This window comes from Monopterus albus, unplaced genomic scaffold (assembly GCF_001952655.1).
Source record: "Monopterus albus unplaced genomic scaffold, M_albus_1.0 scaffold2.1, whole genome shotgun sequence".
In the NCBI taxonomy this organism is placed as follows: Eukaryota; Metazoa; Chordata; class Actinopteri; order Synbranchiformes; family Synbranchidae; genus Monopterus; species Monopterus albus.
This window is the reverse complement of record NW_018127882.1, coordinates 7,045,153-7,068,776: the sequence shown is the minus strand read 5'-3', so window position 1 is coordinate 7,068,776 and position 23,624 is coordinate 7,045,153. Positions and strand designations below refer to the sequence as shown.

Here is a 23,624-nt window from a genome sequence, read left to right as displayed (position 1 = left end):
GTTTTCTTATTGTGTATGAAAACATGGCGAGGCAAATCATGATGTTATGAGGCTTTGGGTGTTTCTGAAAGTAAAATCTGAGGTGTTAATTAAAACAGTTTAACCACATTCATATTGATGTATGCACATAATCACTCAGCTGTGCCACCGCTGCGAGTAGGATCGTGTGTAGGAACATCTCACGAGATGGAGCAAAATGGTAGAAGTAATCAATAAAGTATTGATTATGTTTAATGGAGGCAAAATAAATGAAACAGTCAGTTAAAAGCTTTTGATAAAATATCTGCTGCTTTTTAGATTTGGTTAAGTTTTACCAGGTTAGGTTATATTAGAAAATTAATTAGGCTTAGACTTAAAGTTATGGTCACCAAAAACCACCCACAAACATAAGAAAATACCTTTGAAGAGTTGCGCAATTTAAACTTTATGCCCAGAGTTGATACGAAATGTATTTCTCTTATCTGCTCCCATGCTTTTATGCCTCACTGCATTTAAAATGAAAATGGCAAGAGCACTTCTCCTGATTGACCTGCCTTAGTGGCCTGTGTTTAAGTGGAAGCCTCTATGGCTCAGTGTACTGTGGATCAGCATTGATTAGCCTTGTCTGGCCCTCGGCATTAGAACAATGGATATGTTTATTTACATCTTTTCAATTTCATTTGTTTTCTAGTGAGTGATGAGGGATGTGTGGTTAAAAATGGATTTAAAAACAATCCGGACTGGGGTGGAGCGCCTGCTTGGGTGTTGTGTTGTGTTGTGACTGACTAATGCTGCTGATGAATGCACGTCTGTTTGCTCCTGATACTAGTTGCAACATTTGTTTGGTCAGTCAGAGAGGATATGTGGCCTCGGTCGCAGCTTGAGGGTGAGCAGGACAGAAATCCAAATCTGCAGTTCATGTTTTCTTTTTAGGTTTTTAAGATGATGACATATCAACATTTAAGAGTATTTAAGTCATGAAGTACAGTATTTGGTGCCGCTGACTAAGTGCTAATCCAGGTTTAAGTGTAACATGGCCATATTCTCTGACATAATAACTAAGCAATTAAGACTAGGCTATTTCTTGTATTCTCACAAAATAAATAAATAAATAAATCTGCCTAGAGCAATTCCCACATGCTAACAGCTAGAACAAAACCTGCACAATGCTGCTGAGCCGTAGCTTTTGGCGTGTAGAACACAATGCCGCAGCTACCAGGCCCTGTCACTCATTGCTAATTAGATCCCATCGGTTAATCCATGGAGAGGTCCTTATCATTTCTGGATAAACACCATTAGACCACAGGCAATAGCAGATGGCCCAGAGTCCATCCACTTGTACATTCACACTGTATTTTGAAAGGAAATCTTCACAGTGAAATTGCTTTAATTTTTTTTTCTCATGTGCTTTGTTGCCTATAATGAATTCCCAGGTCATTGAATGAGGACATGCAGCCTGCCTGTGGCTGCTTTTAATAAGAACAATGTTTTGTATAATTTCTCTGCATTTTAAACAGTACTGGTAGAAAACCATTAATTACAGTATAATGTGCTTTTGTACTCTGTCTCTCTGTGTGTGTGTGTGTGTGTGTGTGTGTTGCATAGTGGAATTTGTATGTATGAGTGAGTTTTCACTACCTGACAGTTTCTCAGAGCACCTTGGTTTTAAGGGATGATCAGACAGTAAACTTGGAAGTAAATAGTCAATTACTGGAACGAGTCCTGTAATGAAACACTAACAGAATAATACAATGTGTCTGTGTTGATTTTTCTGAATACTGTATGACCCCCTTAAGTGCCAAAATATTTGGCTTCTCTAATCAAGTTGTGCCCAACATAATTCACTGCAATTTGTAAAACAGCAAGTGAATTTAGAGGAGGAAAATACGGCAATAGAAAAGACCTAACACACACTGTGGTGTAATATAGTGGTTACTGGTTTAAACATCTTAAGTGCAACAAACACCATGGTTCCTAATGCAAACTGATCCTAATGTTTAAGTGTTGTTTTTTTTTAAGATTTAATACTGTATGAGCATCGTAGTCAGCAGTTCAGTGTTAGATTTGTGGTAGTCATGATAGATGTCAGAGAAAACGTGTACATTTCTCTGGGATGAGGTTTGAACTTTTGTTTTTTCACAACTGTCAGCTTTCAGTTTTTTGGTGAGTTGACAGAAAGACAATTAACACTTTAACTGTGATGATCAGTCTGAGAGTGTTAGAACAACCCTTTCTGGGTTGGTATTTTATTTGTCCATAGTAAATAATTTATTCCAGCATTAAACATATCACTGAACTCGTCTAGGAACCAAAAGGCCCTTTGAAAGACAGAGTACAAAATCTCAAGGCTCTAAAAGTGTGAAAATACTCTCACCTCGCTCCTTGGGTGGTTCGACACCCACTATGCTAACTTTAGTACCAAATGCAGCAGTGTTCATTTCCACAGATGCCACACTGGGATGGGCCATAAGGAGTTGATGGTGCCGGTGAGACAGGGTGACTAGATTAGAGATCAAAGGTCAAGACAACTGTGACCGGATCCTGACTGCTATCCTGTGTCTGGGTTACTTGACTTCGGAAGCAAATAAGAAAGAGCAGGACAATAACAGATAAAAAGGAGGGTGCATGACCACTGCATAAGACCGTGGAATGTGCACATGTTTGTATATGAGTGCGTGTGTTGGTCAGTGTGCATCAGGCTTGGACTTTAGAGATACTGGCTTGTCTGTGTACATACGGAGGAAGCAAAGTGCTGCTGGGTCACGTAGTGTGACACAGAAGCTGTTTGAGGCTTTTGCCTTTGATGTGTGTCCAACAGCACAGCACGATCTTCTTCTGTGAGCTTCTGGGCTGCTGCTGGTGTGTTTGCAACAACATGTTCATATTCAGATTGCAGCTAGCTATGAATTTCTGTTTTTTGTTTCATTTTCTATGTCAATGATTAACTCGGGAAGAATGCAAATGTAAGCTGCACGCCATTTACTGTAGAGTAATGAGAACATCTATATGTATTTACCTCTTTATTTAATGTCTTGGTTTAAAATAAGTGAGCTTTTAAAAAATTAAAGGTGTATTTACAAAGAAATGTCTTCAGATTTTTTCTTTATGTCTGTTTGCATAGATTCTGTTGTTCATGTGTTTAACAGTTTATCTGCTTATTGCTCTTATTCTAAAGATGTATGTTTTCTTTCTTCCCCCTCAGGTGACAAATTAAAGGAAAATGAGTGGTCTTTTCCAGGATGACAGTGCCCCTCATCCACAGGGCACGAGAGGTCACTGACTGGTTTGATGCATATGAAACTGACATGAATCATATGTTGTCCATCACAGTCACCAGATCTCAACCCAGTTAAACAGCTATGGGAGATTTTGGAGCAACATGTTAGACGGCGTTTCCACCATCATCAAAACATCAAATGAGGGAATATCTTTTGGAAGAATGTTGTCCATCCCTCCGGTAGTGTTCAGAACTTTGTAGAGTCAATGACAAAGCGCACTGAAGCTGTTCTGGTGGCACAGTTTGGCCCAACACCTTACTGAGACAATTCATGTTGGTTTTTGCTTTAATTTGTCACTTGTTTGTAAGTCTTCTAGTCATGCCCCAGGTCAGCTGATTCTGTGACCAGCTGAAGGCAGGCAGTCAGTCTTGGACTACTGACAGTTTGGAAAATTGTTTGGGAGCCATGACAAAGAGTGGTGATGACCCTCGGGTTTGGGCAGTGAGAGATGCTGTCGTCTGGAGGGGTCATTAAGAGCCCATGAGTCTGCATATTGTGAACGGTAGGGAGAAGGAGTGGCAGCTCAGAACACAAGCCGCCGGGGAGCTCAACTTAATCTGGTGTCACTTTGTAACTGCCGTTCTGCAAACAAACCTCCAAAAGCCAGGGCCCTTCCCAGCACTAAGCTATTCACCCTGCTGCAGTGGAGACTGTTTTAGTTCATACACACACTGTTTTCACAAAGCCCTTATTGCTAGCAGCAACCCCTATTATTTTTACACTTATTTCTACCGTCCCTGGTAGGCTAGTGGTTAAGGTTCAGGGCTCTCACCGCTGCAGCCCAAGTTTGAGTCAGGGTTGCGTCAGGAAGGGCATTCGGCGTAAAACACGTGTCAAATGTCAACATGTGAGTCATCAGTGTGACGATTCGCTGTGGCAACCCCTAAATGGGAAAAGCCGAAAGTCACTTTCTTATTTTTACACTTATTTCTCATATTTCTTATACTTTTTTCTTGTATTTTAGTCCTACACTTTTATACATTTCAGTGCTTTGGGTGCTGTGATTTTGGCAATCATTTCTGTTGCTACTGGAAGCTTGAATTTCCCTCTGGATCAATAACGTATCTTTCTATTTATCTATCTTGACATATTGAATGCACAGCACAAGTTAGTACATTTCCCCTCTTCCGTTTCCTTTCCCCACAGTATACAGTGAGGGCATGACACACAAAGCATAGATGTCACACTGGCCAGTGCTTTCTCTCCATCACTGACCAGTCTCATGTTTATTGCCTGTAGAGCCACCAATGATTCAGAAACCTGACAGTGGCATGAAATGGCATTATTGCACTACATCAAAAGCATGTAGGGTTTTATTTTCAGTGTTTCCTCAGGCATGCATATAATACTGGAGTGTTTCTGGAGAGGGGAATGGGTTTGTTTGAGAGCAACATCAAAGAAGCACATATAGAAAATGTCACAGCTGATCATAAATAAAGCAGCAAAGTACTGCTACATGTGCTTTTCTTTTCAGATTTGGGTGTAGGAGCAAGGGTGCCATCAAAAATGCAAGCACAATTTGAAGTCAGTACTATAGATTCACATAAAACTTGACAAGTTTGTTAAAAAAACACACCTTTCTTTGCTTTGTGCTGCATTGAACTGATGCATTATACAGTATTTCCAAGACTGAGAACCCTTTTTTTAATTAATTTGAAGACAATGCTTCTGTCACACTTTACCTTAAAGTACTCTGTTACACAACACCATCATCACCGCATCACCATCATCATTAGCAGTCTTTTCTGCTTTCCCCTCTGAGGCATGTCTTATACAAGATGCTCAGCAAAAATGCTTATTCTGTGGTTGAAAGTAGTCACGATGATTAAATTCATCCCAGAATAGAAAATCTTAGACTTATATTGGACAAAAGATTGCATTTAAATAATAGTGAACCTTCATAATGAAATTTTGCATTAATTAATGAACTTCATACACATGTTAACAAAATTATAATATATAAAAAAGTGCTTATTGCCAGTGTTTGGAGTCACTGGAGCTTCTTACAGTTTCATTGTCAGTGATAATGGAAAAAGTGTGACTAGATTCAAGCTATTCTACAAGCAGTGTAACAGCTTTCCCTATGAAGAGTGCAGCAGATATTTTGTTATATGTTTCATGAAGGTAATCGTTGTTTACATCATTTCCTCCTGAAGGCATTAATATGTTTTAGATGTGAAGCGACAGAGACACTAACCTGGCCGTTGCTTCCCATCAGTTTGCTCTAAATGTGTCCAATTCCTTCTCTCTATCTTTCTGTCTCTCCAACTTTGTGTTCCACTGCTGTCTGTCACAAATGTTCAGCCATTTTCACCCCTATCTGATTCCATCACACTGAGAGCCAAAGCCTTTAAACCCATTAAATTCTTCCCCATTCAATTTCAGGATGGCAACGCTGCCGTGTGGGCTGCTGCCAACCAGAACTCCACTGCAGACAGGGCCCCAGGATAATCAGAGACCCCTCCAGGCTTTCTAATCTGGGCAGGAGCAGATGCTTGGATATTCTGTTCAACTCTGAGACCACCCCCTCAGGCACCAGCACCTGTGAAAAGTTTCTTGCTGCTCACATGAGGCTGCTGTCAGGTGCTGTTATGAAGCAGAGTGGCACATTTAATCAGCTGAAGAATTAAAATGGGAACCCACTGCTGCAGGTAAAACATGGGTGTTTATAATGGCCAATTATATCTTTTAATTTTCCATTGCATTTGGTGGTACTCAGGAGCACCACATAGAAGATTTGAAAGTACTGTATCAAACACCTTTTGAAAAAGCTCTCAAAACTGAGAAAACGTTGCAAATTTATTCAGGGACAAATATTTCAAGCCTCACATGCCTAATGAAAAAATCTAATGAGTTTTTTTTTTTCTTCAGTTTTCTCATTGCTTCAGTTCAAAGAAACAATGCCAAAGCTTCCCAGAACCACAAGTAAGTAGGTTGACCAACTATTTCACCAGTTTGTTTCATACACACCCACACTCACATGCCAACCTACTGTAACTCTCCCTCTTTAACATTTTCTCCTATTCTTTCATTTTTGCTTTTCAACAGAAGAGAGTTACAAATGATTTCCCCTATCCCAAAATGTTCGGAGCTGGCATCTCCCTGCTTAGCACTGCCTCTGTCTAGCACACTTCATATCTCTTTCTGAAGTGTCAAGCACATCTACAGCAAATTCCTGCCCCTGGCTTATCAGCAATATATCAGTATGCAGCGGTAGATGTCTACAGAAAGCAAGACAAGCTTTTCCCACCTGACAAACTGATGGGCTAATCTGATTTCAGTGTTACCAAACAATCCACTTTCCTAACGTTGCTGTTTTTCAGATTTTGTGATTGAGAAATCCTTCCAGCAACGCTCACAACAAGGCACTGACACCAAATCTGATCAGCAATAACCAAAATCTAACAACATGTGTAGTGACCTGCTGGTGCTGGGAGAAGAGAAAGACTGAAGTTTAGTCCAACTGACAGAACATTGGCCTAGCATGCTGAGCATGATTTCCTTTTCTGCCTTAGCTGACCTGCGGTGTTTCACAGCTGCAGGTATCAGATCTGACAGAAAACAATCCCTGCAGTGCAATAGCTCTGTCTACAATCACCTGCAAGCAGATTCTTTCCTGCTATGATTCAGGGTCACTGTGGCGTTTTATTTGTGGCTGGCTCACAGACTGAGGTAACTGACTGGACTGTGAGCTACTTACATCCCCACAGTTCCTCAGAAACCTCAGACATGCAAACAGACAACAACCACAACCAGATCCATAGTAACTTCAATGCTAAAACATGCACAGTTGAAGAGTGGGGATTCAGCCAGTTTGATTTCTTCAAGCTGACTTTACCCATTCTCTAAATAACTTGAAAATGGGTCACTTCCCAGTGACAGACTTTAATTGATTATTACACACTGTCCCATCTGCATCCAACTTCATTAATTATTACATTTCCTCAGCCTCAGTTATCCCTCTCCAATTAATTATTCATAAGCCCATATTGATTGGCAATATGTTTTGGGCTAATCTCTATGTAAATTAAAGAAGCTTGCCACTTACCACTTATCTACACACATGAATAAATACTCTTTATCGACCTCCAAGGGTTCAGGATTGGTAAATTTTCACTGGAGGACAATTATCTATTTTCTTTTGACTGATAAGTGTAAAACAATAATGATGCCAAGGTCCAGATTCACACAGATTAGTATTTCTTTGACTCTGTCATTTCAATGTACGAAGAACTTCTTTTTATCAGCAGTTTGTAATTTATCTTGTTAAAGTCCTCTGGCATAAGGTCATGAAGTCTCAAAACCCACAAACTGAAAGGCTGATCTTGTGGTCAGTCAGTGAAAGCCTGAGAGGCAGAAAGTGGACTTGGCACACTCATTCATTGTTCTTGGTACTGCAGAATAGCAAGATATATTGTAATGGCTCAATTCTTTGTTTAGACCAGAGGACAACCATTATAAAGGGGCAGCATCATGTCTAATCCATTTCACACAAGCAAGATACAGAAGGACAATAACATCTCATTTTGAGTTGTTTGAAAAGGATGAATCCTCTTCTTTCACATGCTTTCAGCTGTATAAAATGTATTATTGAATGATACTGGGAGGCTACTGTGCAGCTAAAAAGAGTAGGGGGCCACTGTACTGTAAGCCGGTTTACCATCACAAGTTTAAAATGCACATTCTTGAAAACATGCTCACATGTTTTGTGTGTATTAATGCATGCTAATGACAATGAGATCAGAAAACTTAAACCAAATAACTATGTTTTTAAAAGCCATATTCAGGTCAGGCGCGCACTGTTTCTGCATCTGTCAGTGTCCTGACATGACTCACACCTTGACTGAGAAGAAACCTGCTTAGCCTCAAGGGAATGACCAGTTTTGCAGGCTTCACACACCAGTGCAAAGATCCACCTTGATATTCAGTTCTGTGACATGTTAAACCCTGGAGATCCAGTTTATCAACTCCCTGAATAAATATAAATACAATGTGGGAAGGAGTCACAGCACCCCTGTGCCCTCATCATCTGCCTTACCACACCTACGAGGTGCCATTTCATAGTCACATATTCACATATACGATGTGAGTAACATTGCTGGGTTTCCTTTTAATCCCCTTTCCTCCACTGAGGTTTCTTTTGCATACCATTTCTCTTCTTGAGTGTGTATTTCAAGTCAAATACAGATTGATCTCGCAAAAAGCCAAATTGGAAAGGCTTGATGCAATAGCATAACTGAAGCATCCATTTTGCTGAACCTTATCTTACTGCACATGTTTTTAACAATGAATGTCCTGCTTGTGTTTGTTTCCTCTCTCTTGTCTTTCTTACTCAGAGCGACCTGTAAACACCAGGTCATAAGATAAGGGGCCCTTCATCTCCTGCATGTACAGTAAATGATCCTGTCAACTTTGTCCCTTCAAATCCCTTAACAGTCAAGAGCCAACAGCCTGGAATGTCCAGGCCACTTCCCACTGTGGGCCGCAAGCACTCCTGGGATAAAGATGACCTCACAATCACGACCCCTGACCCCCAGAGACTATTTGAAACCAACTTTAATCTTAATCTGAATTTAGATTTTTGGAACCAAAATAACAGACAGGCAAGTGAAGCAGATCACTCAGCAAAGCAACATAAGAGCAGCAGACTGCTTAGAAGGTCACCACTGAGTAGAATAAACACTTGCTTCACATGCAATGCTCCAGTGACACAGACCAGAACATCCTAAATAAGACACACACGTTCATCCTTCATGGGGATGTTCATTCATTACCTGCAGACTCACCCTAACCTTAACCAGAATCACTACATGCTACTAACCCATCCAAGTCATCACTCTAAAATTGTATCATTTACTATGTGGGGACCATCATGTGGTCCCTATGAGGGAGCTCCCGTCCTCACAATGTAAGTGTGTAAACAGGTTTCGGCCCCCACAATGTGAGTAAAGCCAATCATACTCCACCCCACCCTATCAGCCAATAAGCCTCTAAGCCAGTAACATAAATTACTAATATTTAAATACTGAAAAACAGATGTATAAGCATTATATTTAGCATTGTATAAACCTTGAAATGTTAACTCTACAGTCGTAAATAAACCATTAAAAATCACATCCTATAAGAAAGTATTCCATAAAGGTTTCAAGTCAACTTCTTTAATGCGTTCATCACTGATAACTTCAATCAGCAATCCACAGATACTGTAAGTTGTTGTGCTGCTGATGTGACTCGTTGCTTCTCAGTGGACCAGTCAAACCTCTACAAATGGACATGGTGAATAACAGTGTGTGTGTGGGAGCGGAGCAGATAAATGCAACAGAGAGAGTCTTAGACAGAGAGGCAAAGACTACCTGTCAGTATCCCCTCCAGCATTAAGCTGTCCTTCTTGAATGAGCAGCTTGTCACAGAGGAACTAATTAAGATGGTGACTTGTAGAACTGTACAGCTCTGCAACTCTTCAACATCTGTCCCATTTTCATTTGTGAGCTGTAGGAAGGCAATAATCGAGCAGATAAATCCTTGTTTCTCAGCAGCGCACCCACGTTACCTCTCCTACGAGCCTGGAAAAGACAGCTCCTCTCATCTTCAGGCCCATAACCTTGTTTCCCAAGTGCTTCCACGGGAACTGAGTCAAATGACAGAAATTTACATTTCCAACCTTCTTTTTAACTTCACATGGCACTTCAGCATTGATCTGTCTGCTCAGGAAACTGATCACTTAATCCCCATGCAAATACCCTGCTGTTTTGGAAGGAAATGCTAAAATTTCAAGTATCTATCTATTCCAGACATTTCACCGAGAAAATCTGGTAGACCTGACAATCATTATGACATTTTACCACAGATCCAAGGATTTCATTGCAACAGCAAGTTGTTCCCACTGTGCATGCAGAGCAGAAAAACAGCTGTAATGATGTGACATCCCCCCCACCTGCATGTGCACAGCAGGCTAATGATCACAGACCCAATGCTGTTTCCATTCGCCCACCTTTAAAGTATGACCTAGCAGCTGAAGACGTGGGTTTAGCTTGAGAGGTCTCAAGCTGTTGCTCTGCTTCGTTTGCTTTAACTTGCATCTTGCTTTGCATCTGAATGTGCAAAGCTGGTGCGTGCCACATTGTCATGCACAGACAAAGGCTGGGGTTGACGTCAAGGTGAATGTTTAGCTATATGACAGTAACTTTTGACTGATGCTGCTTTGCTCTGCTGGTGGGAGTGAAGCACTGTCACAGTAGTGCTTACACTTTACTGCAAATGATAAACACATCAACTTCTCTTTTTCTTAGACGTATTAGATTATTTACTAAGCATATTTACATGCATTTGGTCTGTCTGTCTGTTTGTTTGTTTGTTTATTTTCATCAAGCTGGTTCTGGCGCAACATATAGTGGAGATATGCTCCAGTTTAACATAGGTCATAACATACTGTAGTTATGACCTATGCTACTTTACTGACTAAATCCTGGAACATGCACACATTCACACAATGTGCACATCCTCAGAAAAACAATATTAATATTAGTTCTCTAGCAGAACTGCTGTCCTTCCTGGCTCTCAACTAATCAGCATTTGTTTGATGCACAAGGCTGCAGGCATCTTACATATTTATATGTTTAATATAATATGCCCTGTGACAGCATTTGGCACTTTATTACTTTAATGCCTACAACGAAATGTTTCTATAAAAATAACTCCACTGCTAATAGTATGAGATATTATTGAGTAACAGTAGCAAAGGACACTATGTCAAAGGACACAGACTGAAGGGAGAGCTGGTCTACAGCATGTCTTGTCTTTTTTTTTTTTACTTAGCCCCAAATGTTTCTAGTAAGCCCAGTGAAACCTGTAGCCTTGTGTCTGTTGGTTCATGGTGTCACAGGGAAAATTAACATGTTCAAAAGAGAGAATAGCTTCTATGCAGTATCATTAGATACACTGAAAGACAGCTAAATTCACGTCATATGATGATGTCCCACACGGCTAAAAAGGCTTTGAGGCAGAGGAAATCTCAGAGTTTAGTGGGAGAGCATGTGTTAATGATCCGGCGTCAGATCACTTATGTTTTGGGGGCATTGTCATGGACACTCCACCATGGGTACGACACACAGATCCGTCAGGCGGTGAGACTGTGTGTGAGAGACAGATCCCTCAGTGACTGACTCGTAAAAAACTTCTGCTGTTTCCAACTGTGGTCTTTACTGCGAGCGTCAGATTGTTGCCAACCGCTGCTACAGACGGAGCTGTCACGGCGAGCCGAGGTAGGCTGTGCTTCTTTCCTGTGGTTTTAGACGGAATATAGAGTAGTCTAACGTGCACACTGGTTTAATGATCACACTGTTAGTTCGTGCAGTGTACAAGGTAAACGCTGTGTAGCGCAGTGGACGGGGTATTGGTATAATAGCAGCCTAAAATGATCCGCTGTTGAAGAGTGGGTAAAAAAGCTTGTTCCATTATACAGAAACACTCAAGTTGAAAATGTGTGTGACTGAGTAGGTGATTTGGAAAATACAAGAAAGCAAATAAGGTGCCCTCGCAATTCTCTAATGTGGCTGCGTCAACATTACATCATTCACTTAATATTGATGCACTTCCCTCGATTTAAAAGGAGCCTAAAATGCATAAAGACTGTTGAAACTACTATATCTCTGAGACAGTTTCAGCTCTCGAGATAGTTCTTGTTATATTGTTTTAAGAGTTATCGGATACTTTTGAGGTTTGCTGAAATTTGAGGCGCGCTCCCCTCAACACTGTAGTACTATGGAAACCTTGGACCTGACCATAACCACGCCCCTGAGGAGACACTGGCGCTACTAACAATTTTCCTTTTGCATGTTTGTCAAGAATCATCATAAAAAAGTTTGGTATCAAAAGTGAGGCTGAATGATGTTGTTTCTTTAATTCTATGTATACAATATAGCATATAAGAGAACAAGTATATGAATATTTTAGTAGTACTGTAGGAGACAGTAGAGTAAAACATACATGGTGACTACAAACTCACTTCTACAGTCCATCCATATTTTGTGGCTGTGACAGTCGGTCAGTATGGCTATTGTGGAGGCGGTGCTGCAGGTGACAGTGGAGGAGCTGTGGCTTTGGCTCCAGAGTGTAAAATGTCAGCTTCACATCAATAATGCAGCATACCCCAACAACGAGGAGCAAGAAGGTAGAGTCCAGCTCTGGAACGTGTTGGCCTCTGGCTGTTCCTCACTCTAAATGTGTATTTTCACACCATGAAATAAAAAATTCACAAAACACATATGCCAGTATATGGTATGTACTAAGATATGATGTCAGAATCACGTTGAGCGGCAGTGATACCATGTTTTATTCACTGAAGTGTTTTTCAAACACTGGTGGCTCGCCATCGTATAGAAAATGATTTATTTTCCTTGTCTCATTCCCTCTGCTGTTAATGCATGATCACTGTGGTTAATGAGACAGGTCTCGGCACATGGGGCCCGACCCTCTCAGCGACAGTCCTTCTAGTTGGGTGAATACAGCTGACACCCTTATTCATCATGCATCTACAGGGTGCTGCCTGCTCTCACAGCTTTTCCATGTCTCTCTGTCTCCTTTTCTCTCTCACTCCCTAATTGCATCCTTACATGATAATCATTAAGACATTATAGCAGTGACAAGAGCAGTGCCTTTTTCTAAAGGAATGACAAGACATCAGTTTCTGCGTGCTGGAATGATTATAGCTGTGACAGAGGGTTGGCATCCTGTGTTGATGCTGCAGCTGCAATGCTTTCCAAGAATAGATGTAAACACGTAGTGTACCTGGTTGACTCTGTGCATCTTCAAGCCAGTTTTATGCCTGTACAGTAAGTTGCCAGGACTCTGCTGAAAAAGAGGTTAAATTTGATAAAAACAAATATAAAGGAAATAAGAAGTTCACTGAAGAGATTTTATTGTGTTAAATGTTTTTCTGATGCAGTGACTTATCAGAGCTGGATGTATCCTACCTGAGACAATTACACTATTAGAATTGTGTTGGCACTGTGGTACTACTGGTGTGCTATTAGTTCTAGCAAAGCCACCATACAAATGTTAGAGAGATAACTTATCCTTGTATAGTGAAACTTAACACCCCTGCTTAATGGTGCTAGGTTGATTAAAATGTGTTGGCTTGAGTTACAGTATCCATTTCCTCCTTTTAGATTTACTCAATTAAACATTGATGAACAAGAGAGAGTCTAAACATCGCAAAGGTGATTGATGATCTGATGACAGCAGGAAACATTTTAATCCTGGTTATGTATGTTTATCCTGCTGGTCACAAAAGTTCATCTTTAACAGATACCGGTCATGTTCTTTGTTTACTCGGGGGGGCTCACCATACATTTCAGTTACTTTATCCTCACAGGTCAGTTTTATTTCTGGCTGTCTGTCAGCTGGTGTCAGTTTGAGTCTAAATGAGGCATTACTCTGAGTCTGAGTCCCAGTGTCTTCCCTAAGGTCTCAAAGCCCTGAACCCTCAAAGAATTTAGTGACGTTACCTGTAAGTCACTGAACGAGTCTGCAAGGGCTGGAAATTGTATCAGTAGGAATGAGACAACACTTTGTGACTTAGGCCATCGCATCACCATGACAACGGCAAAACGATGCAATGGTTCTAACTGTTGTGGGGTTGGGGGTTTTTATTTTATGTTTTTCACCTTCCTCATGGCCAAGACACCTCATGGCCAAGACACCTCAGTGACCGACTGGCTGATTTGAACATGATCCAGGATCCTGCCTTGCAGAGTGGACGAGGGGCGATCGTCAGTTACCTAATTAATTTAATAGGTTTTTGTCGAAACGGCACAATTAAGCAAAAAATAAAATAAATTGTTGATGAATGAGATAAGTGCATAATATACGATATTTATGTTTAAGCTGCAGTATTTAGCAGATGCTTTTGACTAACGCAACATACAAAATATTAGAATAACATCAGTTATCATAATAATGATTGTTCGTCTTCTTTATTTTTCTTAACTCAAATTCGGGGCGTTTATCTTATTTACGCTTCCAGCCTTCCCTGGGTACAGTGAGCTAATCCCTTGTTTTGTGTAGTGTACTGTGGGGAGTTCCCTCAGGTAAAGTCTGCAGAAATGCTGACTTGTGGAAAGTGAGCATAGCGGGCTCCAAATGAAGGCGAGACAGCCCTCGTGTACTTGATGATTTCACAATGGGACAGCCCTGAGCCCTCACTAACTCATCGGGAATGCGCCTCAAAGTCTGTGAGTCTGAGTGTGGACGTTGGGATCGGGGGCAAGAGTCAGCCTTGGCTGTGCTTTCACACAGAGCCTCTTGAAACAGCATGGGGGCAGGCATGTTGTTTGGGTTGAAGAACAGAACTCCAGCTTCCTGTGGGAAAAGAAGCTAATTTCAGAAACTGTTTAACACCATTGCCTAAAGTGTTTTTACTTTTCAAGAATCCTCCTCTCATCATGTTCGAACTCGACATCCATTTCATACGACAAAACACCAGAGAAATACAATTTCCTTGTGACTTAACACCTTAGGTCTCATCTCATCTTTTTGCTTTTAGATCTATGAGAAATATAATCTGATTTGCAGAGTCACAACTTGCTCCTTAATCTTTAGCTTGATCTGTTGCTGTGTACAGAACCCCCCCCCTTCCCCCGGCTTTCCTTCAGCATGCTGCATTAAACAGGGACCAAAATGAAAGCACCAAGAGCCAAATTCATTTCTTGACTAAACTGCACAGAAGGCAATTTCTTCAGCCATCCTGCAGTGACACCAGTTATTTAAATCCTGCTGTGTTTCTGTGTGTGTGCCAACTACATTCGTGTGTGCTTGCATCTGTGGGCCCCTGTGTAAATACACGTTTCTTATTCAAAAGATTGAAATGGTGACAGAATAACCTCAGGGTGGGCATGAAGCGACTGACACTGCAGTGAACAGCATCACACGTGGGCAATGGCAGCAGCGTGTTACAGACTCTAGTCAGCGTCACAGTTTGCCTTGCCACTCATCAGGGATTTAATAGTCAGTTATGAGAGTCGTCTAGTTCAAGCTGTGTTAGATGGCTAGCTAAAAAGGCTCACAGTTGAACCCTAAAGGAGGAAAACACAAGGCAGATGGCTTGTGGGGGTGATACTGACGTGGCAGGAACTTCTTGTAGTTTTACCTTATAAGTAACAGGAGAACAACAGTGAATCACTGTTTAATCAGATCAAGCTTTAAAGCAAATAATAAGATTTCTTCCATTAAAACACTGGTTTACACTTTCTATAGACAAAGAGAAGTGTGGTAACAGAAATAATGCAAAAATGTATCCTTCTAAGTGTGTGTATGCAAAATCGAAGCACGTAAGGCTAAAGTTTAAATATGTTTATTTCAGAATGGCGGCTGAAGGGCGCTATGAAAATGTCACCTCACTGGCTTTTTAGTTTGTTTCTGTGACAGTCTGTCAAGCTGTCACATCCAGCTGAGTCCAAAGAAGTGTCGGTCTCAGAGTACTGTACTAACAAAGAACAAGCTGACGGATGAAGAGGAGGAGAGTGAGGGAGGCGGTTCAGAGTCGCTTCTTCTCTGTCATCTCCTGGCAGATAAGATTCTTCAGCAGTCAGGAGTGTGAACCTTGCTGGTGGGCTGTTTCTTGGCTGAAAGCGGAACCAAACTGTCAGTCAGATTTGTGCTGAGAGCCACTGGTAGGAGTTAAAGGCCTGTCCTTGGGGGGACGACCGATTGAAAGATCTGCTAATCCCAAACACTGAGCAGGCGCACAAGGCGCACAGCCCCGCAGGAGAATGAAGGGACAAGATCAAGCCTGGTCATGGCAGGCTCTTTACTAATAAATCCCTCCTTCGTGAGACTGCGCCCTCCTCCATGCCCTTGATGCAAATGTACATGCATTTACTATGAACACACACACACACACACACACTCAGACATCCCGGCCCCTCCTCCAGCAATGGGCAGCAAAACACTGACACTTTGTTGACTATTTGATTTTCAGTATACCCTATGCAAGAATGTAATAAGGATGTCTTTCTTGCTGTCTTGATATTTGTTCTTTCTGCATTCACAGAACCGGCTGAATGACACAAAGTCAGGCCCCATCATGTTATCGCTCAGCTTTCCTAGTGTAATTGTGCTAAAAGCAGACTGCATGACCAAGGCAACATGTTCTGCATTTAGAGCAGGGAAGGTGAAGCATTAGGGAGCAGAGATGTTGGCCGATTGTGTGATGCTTAGTGGGTTACCTGCCTGAAATAATCCTAAACTATCCAAATAGTCTTTACCCATGGGAAGGACACAGGTGCCAGCCATTCTTATCATACATACTCTGGCCTTCAGCTGTATGTTAGGAGTTCAGAGGTTTCACTCTCAGCTACTTCTCTGTATTTAACCCTATAGTACTGCATCTTATGTATGCCTTCCTGAGAACCACCAGGAGTTTCATGGACAAATGGCCTTTCATACCCTCAGATTGAAATGTTCTATGCAGATTTTACAAAGTATTTTGCACAAGGCATTTTTTTGTGACAGCTTACGGATTTGGAACAAACCTCTAACATAGCCAGACTGAATTAAGCATAATCCAATTTTTACACTCTGTCTTTTCTTTAACCTGCTTTCAGTCCAAGTTAATTTGTGCATGTATGGCACGATATACCTGTTTTAGTATCAATGTAACAATGCTGATCATTGTATACATACGCTGTTTATTTAAACATGTCCTTGATCAAAGTAGTCCTCTCCTCCCTTTGCTTTGCAGTAATATATTAGCACCCAGTGACTGCACTATGGTGTAGAGGTTATAGTAGTTTGAGCGGGAGCTGAATGAAGGATGACAGTGACCTTTGGTTGTCTTCTGTCATCACTTGTTCTACTTATTGTACATAACAGCAGGAGAGGAGGCAGTACACAGATGACATCTTTATTTAATGCAGTGATAAATAACTTCCAGCCTTTCACTGTTTTGTTGACCTCTGCTACCAAACTGCACTGTAAGGATTTCCACAAACATACACCCATGCATGCAAACATTTCTCCTTCCTGCTCCTCTCTGTCTCTTTCTCCTGCTCCCATCTGCATTTCCTGCGTACTGTGCAACCCTTTTCTCATTCGGATTAATTCAACACACATATATGCGCTCACCACGCCTATAAACACAATCTAAATCTTTCCTTTGTGGTTTTTAATCATCCCACTACCAGACCCCTATCCGTGCACTGCAGCCACTTTCCAACCAGATTATCTGTTACATGTCTTCTGCTGTGTTAATTATTAGGTTTAGAGAGAGAAGAAACCGTTTGTCACAAACATACAGTGCTACATTAGAAGGTCATGTGCTCCTCTGTTTCTCCCAAGGCAGAGGTGGCTCTAATCAGTGTATTGTAAATTGAAATTAATGAATAACGGTCTGTGTTGGATGGTTCCACAGAATATTGTGGTATAAGTATGGGGAGACTGGGCTATTATATGTCGTATAATTGTAATCTGCTGTCTGAGCTCTTGGTACAGTCTGCATTCCATGCACTCAAATGATTATATTTGCATAATTATGGTTGCATAAATGTATTTGGAGGGACTTTAATTTCACATTCCATGTTCACCGCTTTGTAATTTGTTTCAAGTATGCGGTATTCATGCATTTTAGGGCAGTATTTTTTTTTGTGCTTAGTTGTACAGTAGGGGTTTAGTGAAATATTTCCTATCATAGTCACTCGCTGACAAAAATACATCTTTTGCTTTAAAATACAGGACAAGAGACTCATTGTCCCTAAACTGATGTGACAGCTTTTCACTGACTGCCAGGCCAATCCTGACAGTAAGCTACAATGTTAAGCTGTAGGATGATATGATCAGGTCAGATACACTAACTCCATAAAACTCAGCAGGACTCAAAGGCTTTACTAGGAAAACTAGGACTTTTGTTTTAAGAATCCTGGAATTAAGTATGTCTTGATCAAAAGTTACAATAAGGCAGGTAAAAAAAAAAAAAGGCAGATGTATAGTATTAGGTATGAGACTTTGATACAATGCTAAAACTTTCAAACTCTGACTGAATCTTAGAAATCACAGATGAAAGTAGTTTATAAACAGATTAGGTATGAGACTTTAATACAATGTTAAAACTTTCAAACTCTGACTGAATCTTAGAAATCACAGATGAAAGTAGTTTATAAACAGACTGTCCATCCTCTAAGTGGTCTGATCACACAGTCAGACTTTAACAATGATAATGAATCAGTGCTGCTCTTCTGAGAGGCTGGACAAGCTCCAACGTTCTGGCCTTATCCTCCTCTGCCACTGCTAGGTTTTTCCCTCACATAGAAAATAAAGACTCTTACTGTTGCGTCATGGCTTTTTTCAGATTTTATGGTTAGATTCCTCAACCAGTGAGGGAGGAAACCTATCCTTAGAAAACCCAACAAAAGCAAACTCACATAACTTGTGCAGCCTAAGCATCCTGGGAAAATGCCAGCAACCCATTTTCCCCAACTCATCACCCCCTCCCCACTCCCAGCATTCTGCAGCTGTGCTGAGGATGTGACCTAAGATTAAAAAAAGGGCTTTCATTCCAGCAGTGTGTTTGTGCATCTGTGTTCTCAGACAAACACCATACAGTGTTCTAAACATGGTTGGGTGTTGTCCGTCTTTCACATGTGCTGAAGTTTAAAACTATGATGATGATGTTTGTATAGCCTGAGATAATGAAGCATGTTTATGTTAAGATCAGATCACAGCGCCACTGCCAGTGTGACTATGTTACCCGTTACAAATTCACTTGTAAGTAGAAGAATATTCCCCCACAGGGATTAGGATAGAAAAGTTTTCTTAAAGCAGTTTGACCATAATTTTTTTAAACAGAATCAGAGATATTTTTTTAGTCTGTGGATTGTGGACAGAGACATTCGTGATGGAGCGCGGCATGAACAATTGACTAAATGTGCACTTGATGTCAGTCTTGCTGGCTATAATGTTGGCTCTATCCAGATGTTCCAGTTTGGACAAGTTCCAGTATTTTATATTGTGTATTGTATATGACAGTGAAAGAATATTGGATTGGTCAGTCAGAACTGCTTGACTGTCATCCATGCTCTTTCTCCACATAGTGAATTTATACTGACTGTGTCCTTATATTCCAATATTCACATACACCTGTTGATTACTTCATCTTTCAGTTAATTGAATCCCTGAATCATTACTTTATTTCAGTTCATGTTTTAGTCAATAAAATGTCAGAAAATGATACAAATTGTGTATTGCCACTCAATTTATAATGATATAAAAGCAGCAAATCTTCTGGAACCAGCATATGTTTGGCATTTTTCCTTGATAAATTCCCTCAGTGATTAATCAGTTAGGAAATTAGTTTCCTCAATCGACTAATCGCTTAATCAATTGTATGTCAGCACAAAGCCTATTACTCAGTGCATCTGACCTTTGTAGAATTGACAAAGTGACAACAGTAGTGCATAGTATGATCAGCAGCTTTTTTTATCATGAATGTGCAGAACAAATACAAAAAGAAGTCCTTAACACATAATCCTGTGCTGAACACAGTTCTTCTTTTTGCTTTCCTGTTTCATTTGTGAGGACCTGAATCTGAATTTTGCATTGTGTTATACTGTATGTTCTGGTCTGGAGCACCATAAATAAAAACAAAAATTAAGTTCTACTTAGATTTTAAACTGAGGAGCGTCAGCCAGTTTGCAAGTGGCTCGCTGAACACTGTATCAAGCCATCGGTTTATCTGGGCAGGGACTCTCTTCAGAATGACAGCATTTGAAAGAGAAGTGGACAGCATATCAAGCCTGAGTTTCTCTGGTCTCTCCCAAGGGATCTTGTCTGCGCCTCCAAATGGAGTCTGGCATACAGTTGCAGGCCTTGCTCTGCCTTGTAATTAGATCCTTACTGCTTTGCATGTAAACTGTGGTCCAGAGGAAGTATGAGCTCTCTGCCCCCTCACGGACTGTTGCTGGTACATTTCTCCCAGATTAATGATGACTCACCAGTGAACCGATATCATAATCCCAGTCCTTTCCCATTGCACCTACTGTGGTGATTTCTTTGCAGTTTGCTTTTGCTTGTCTTCCGAGAGCCATTTATGGCTTTTTTATTAAATACTTCCTCATGTTGCTGACCTATTCCAAGCAGTGAGAAAACATGCAGACAGACAGTAGAGTAAGCAGCGTTACCTCATCATGACATTCTCACTGTCGCTTAATCAGTTGCTTAAAAGTCACACAGTTAAGTTCAGAAATCTGTCAGAAAGCCCTGACAGATTCTGCACTGTTACTTGCAGCTACACTGGGAAATGTTGCATTAGTGTCCACTAATCAGAGGAAACAAATTAAATAAATTAATAAATAGTTTAACATGTTGTCAATAAATTATACACTCACTGCAGCTATAATTTTTTATTGTAGTGGTTTGACTTGGAGGTAGTTAAGAAAACTATTTGCTTATTTTTGTTCCTTACAGATGAACCAGCTTATGTTTACTGTCTTAATGCTAAGATAACTAGCTGCTGGCTTCATTTTTAACTAACAGATACAACAGATATAACATCTGTTCATTTAACCCTTCACAAGACACTGAACAGGCACATATCACAAAATGTCAAATCGCAGCTTTAAGAGGATTTACCATCTATAGTGAATCAAGCTTTGTCTGAGCAGAGGAGATGCACTGGATTTTAATCTTAAACTTAAACTGATCAACAAATAAGGATTTTGTACCTTACACCATGTTTGTCCCTGAAATTTACCTAAATGAAATCATTTGGAAAAAAGAATTAACTAAAATTGTTCACATCAAAGAGAACATGACCTTGAACGGTGCATGGAGTGTGAATTCCCTTTGCTAGGCAACCAGCCAAAGGCTTTAGCAGGCTAACCTTAGACAATTCAGATAACACTGAAAAGAAAAACTACTGTAGCTGGATGATAAGTAGCCTATTCCAAAGTAACACATATAGAGTTGCCAGTTAATTTTATGCCTCATTTGTGTGTGAATATATATATATATGTGTGTGTGTGTGTGTTGTATTTAAATTTCAGTGTCTTTCTAGGGAACAAAAAATGAAACGGGACTTAACAGGATATTTTCAGTAGTTATCAAGATGAATCTGCCTGATTAGATCAAAACAGATTTCCTTCCAGCATTTTCTTCTGCAGAAATAGCCTGTAGTTGTTCACAGCTTTCTTTGGCATTAAACGTAATAGTCGGGTCTTGTTCTTACACATCTTCTCACTGGCCCCTTTTTGCCTCTGTTTTTTAGAGTGACCCTTTAAAATACTCCTGCTGTCTTGAGTTTCTTTTATTCTTGAATTAGGATAGCATTTTTCTCCATCATCCCCTCAGCACACAAAAGATGCAGTCCTGTCTCTCAAACTGAGCCCTGCTGACAAGGGAGGTGCTAATAATTAATGACATTTATGAAATCTCTTTCAAGATGCTCTGGGAAACTGCACACAAACACAGCTTGCAGAAAAAACAAAAATTTTGCCAGAGAATCAAATGGGAGTCTTTTTGTGAAAGAAAAAAAATGCAATGTTTTCTCTTTTGAAGCACACCATAACATCTCTGTGACCCAATTTGTATTCCAGCTCAAGATTAAAGGGAACACCAGTAAGAAGAAGGTGCCCATTGGAGAGCTACTTGGAAATTACCTTTCACTGACATATTTACATATATATTCACAAATCTTGTAATTAACAGTGACCAAAATCAAGACTACTGCATTGTACTGTGTACTCAGAGTTTCTATGCCAGTCTGTGTGTGCAGGAAATACTTCATTTTACTGAAAATAGTCCAGCCATTAGGGACTGAAGAAGCAAAGCGGAGTAGATAGTGGAGAGTGATGCAGCCTGAAGGACAGCAGAGAGTTGAAACAGAGGAGCAGATGATGACAGTGACCAGAAGACTTAAGGTAGGCTTGGGAGGAAGGAATAGTTTGGTGCTCAGTGGGTGCTCCCCTAAGTACAGTGTCCTCAGCAGCAGTTACAGTGTATACACACATCCACATGCAAGCTGTGGCCTTTGTACTTTTAAGAAGACGGCTGTTTCATCATGGATTCCTCAGGATATGGCTTGCCAGTCAGAGTATATGAATTTCAGCAACAACAGCTTCTATAACAGCAGTGGAATGGAGCAGAGCGTTGCCCATTTTATTAGTTTCTCTGCAGTATCAGGGCTGTAGATTTTCTTTTACTGCTACAGATGGCATGTTTATATGAAGCTTTTGTTTTGTGTATGCTATAGTTTGTAGCCATTGTTTAAAAATCTGTGGGGACAAGTATGTGTGAGTGCAGGATGAGTGGATTTGTTCTATTTTGATGTGTGGCCTCTAAACAGGACAGGAACATTCCAGCCATGGTGCGAAAAATATGAAAACAGCTAATACAGTATGTGATAGTACCATGTCCAGATATAATTTGAAATGATTTCTTCATGCTTTCTGGTGCACAGTAGCTTGAACCCTTTCCTCAGTTTCATATTGTGTTTATTAGTGTGCAGCAGTGAGTAATTTGACTTAATTTTGTATATACTTTAAAGGAAAAGTCATTTCTTTGTAATGACTAAAGAGTCATAAGGAAACATTAAGCTACAGTACAGTAGGCATACACTGTAGATCAGTCACTGATTAATATATGTGCTGTCCCTTTGGTCAAAGGACAGAATGATACAAAAATCTGCAGCTGGATAATGAAAGCTTTTATATTTGCTGCTCCTATTGAGGTGCCTGTCTTTCATGGTAAAAAATACAAGTTTATTTTCTTATATTTTATGTGATAACACTTTTGTACTTTTACTTGAATTTGATCAGCTCTAAAATATTCAAGCAATACCCATAAGAAATCATAAGTTATCACTAACATGCACAGATCTAATAAAAATAAATACTGTAATTAGTCAATATATAATTAGATTTGTATCTTATTGTTAATTCACTTTACTAATATGTCAATTATTTAGTTAAAATGTTGTTAATATCTTAGCAGAACTGCCTACAGTATGTGTCTCACTAGTCACTATACTGTAGCTACTCTGTTTCACAGCTCATTTGATTTGGATCTCAATATTTTCCATTGTGTAAAAACATTTTAATGAAATTTTGGAATGGGTTTGTTGTCAACTCTCATAAAGCCTGAGTAGAGTTCTTGTGTAACAATAGAGAAATATAAAAACACCCTGTGATGACTTCTAAAAGAAATAGATGCCATTAAAATGACTTGGTTTTATGTCAGCCTCTGTAATGACTTGCATGAAAAGGCTTTATGTTTAAAAAAAAAGTTTACTGTCTGTGGCGAAATCACAGATGGAATCTTGAGCGTTTTGTGTCATTTTCAAGAAAACACTAGATGGCACTATAGATATTTAATCCCCGGGAA

The 23,624-nt window shown here is 40.2% G+C and overlaps 1 protein-coding gene across 2 annotated transcripts in view; it reads left to right on the top strand.

The window, feature by feature from the left end:
* Window positions 1–11,303: 11,303 nt before the first annotated feature.
* mid2 (midline 2) overlaps window positions 11,304–23,624 on the top strand; it is a 143,342-nt gene continuing 131,021 nt past the window's right edge. For both annotated transcript variants that reach the window (XM_020596178.1, XM_020596156.1), the window contains exon 1: window positions 11,304–11,518. The gene's annotated coding sequence lies outside the window, so the exon portion shown is untranslated. The remainder of the gene's footprint in view (window positions 11,519–23,624) is intronic.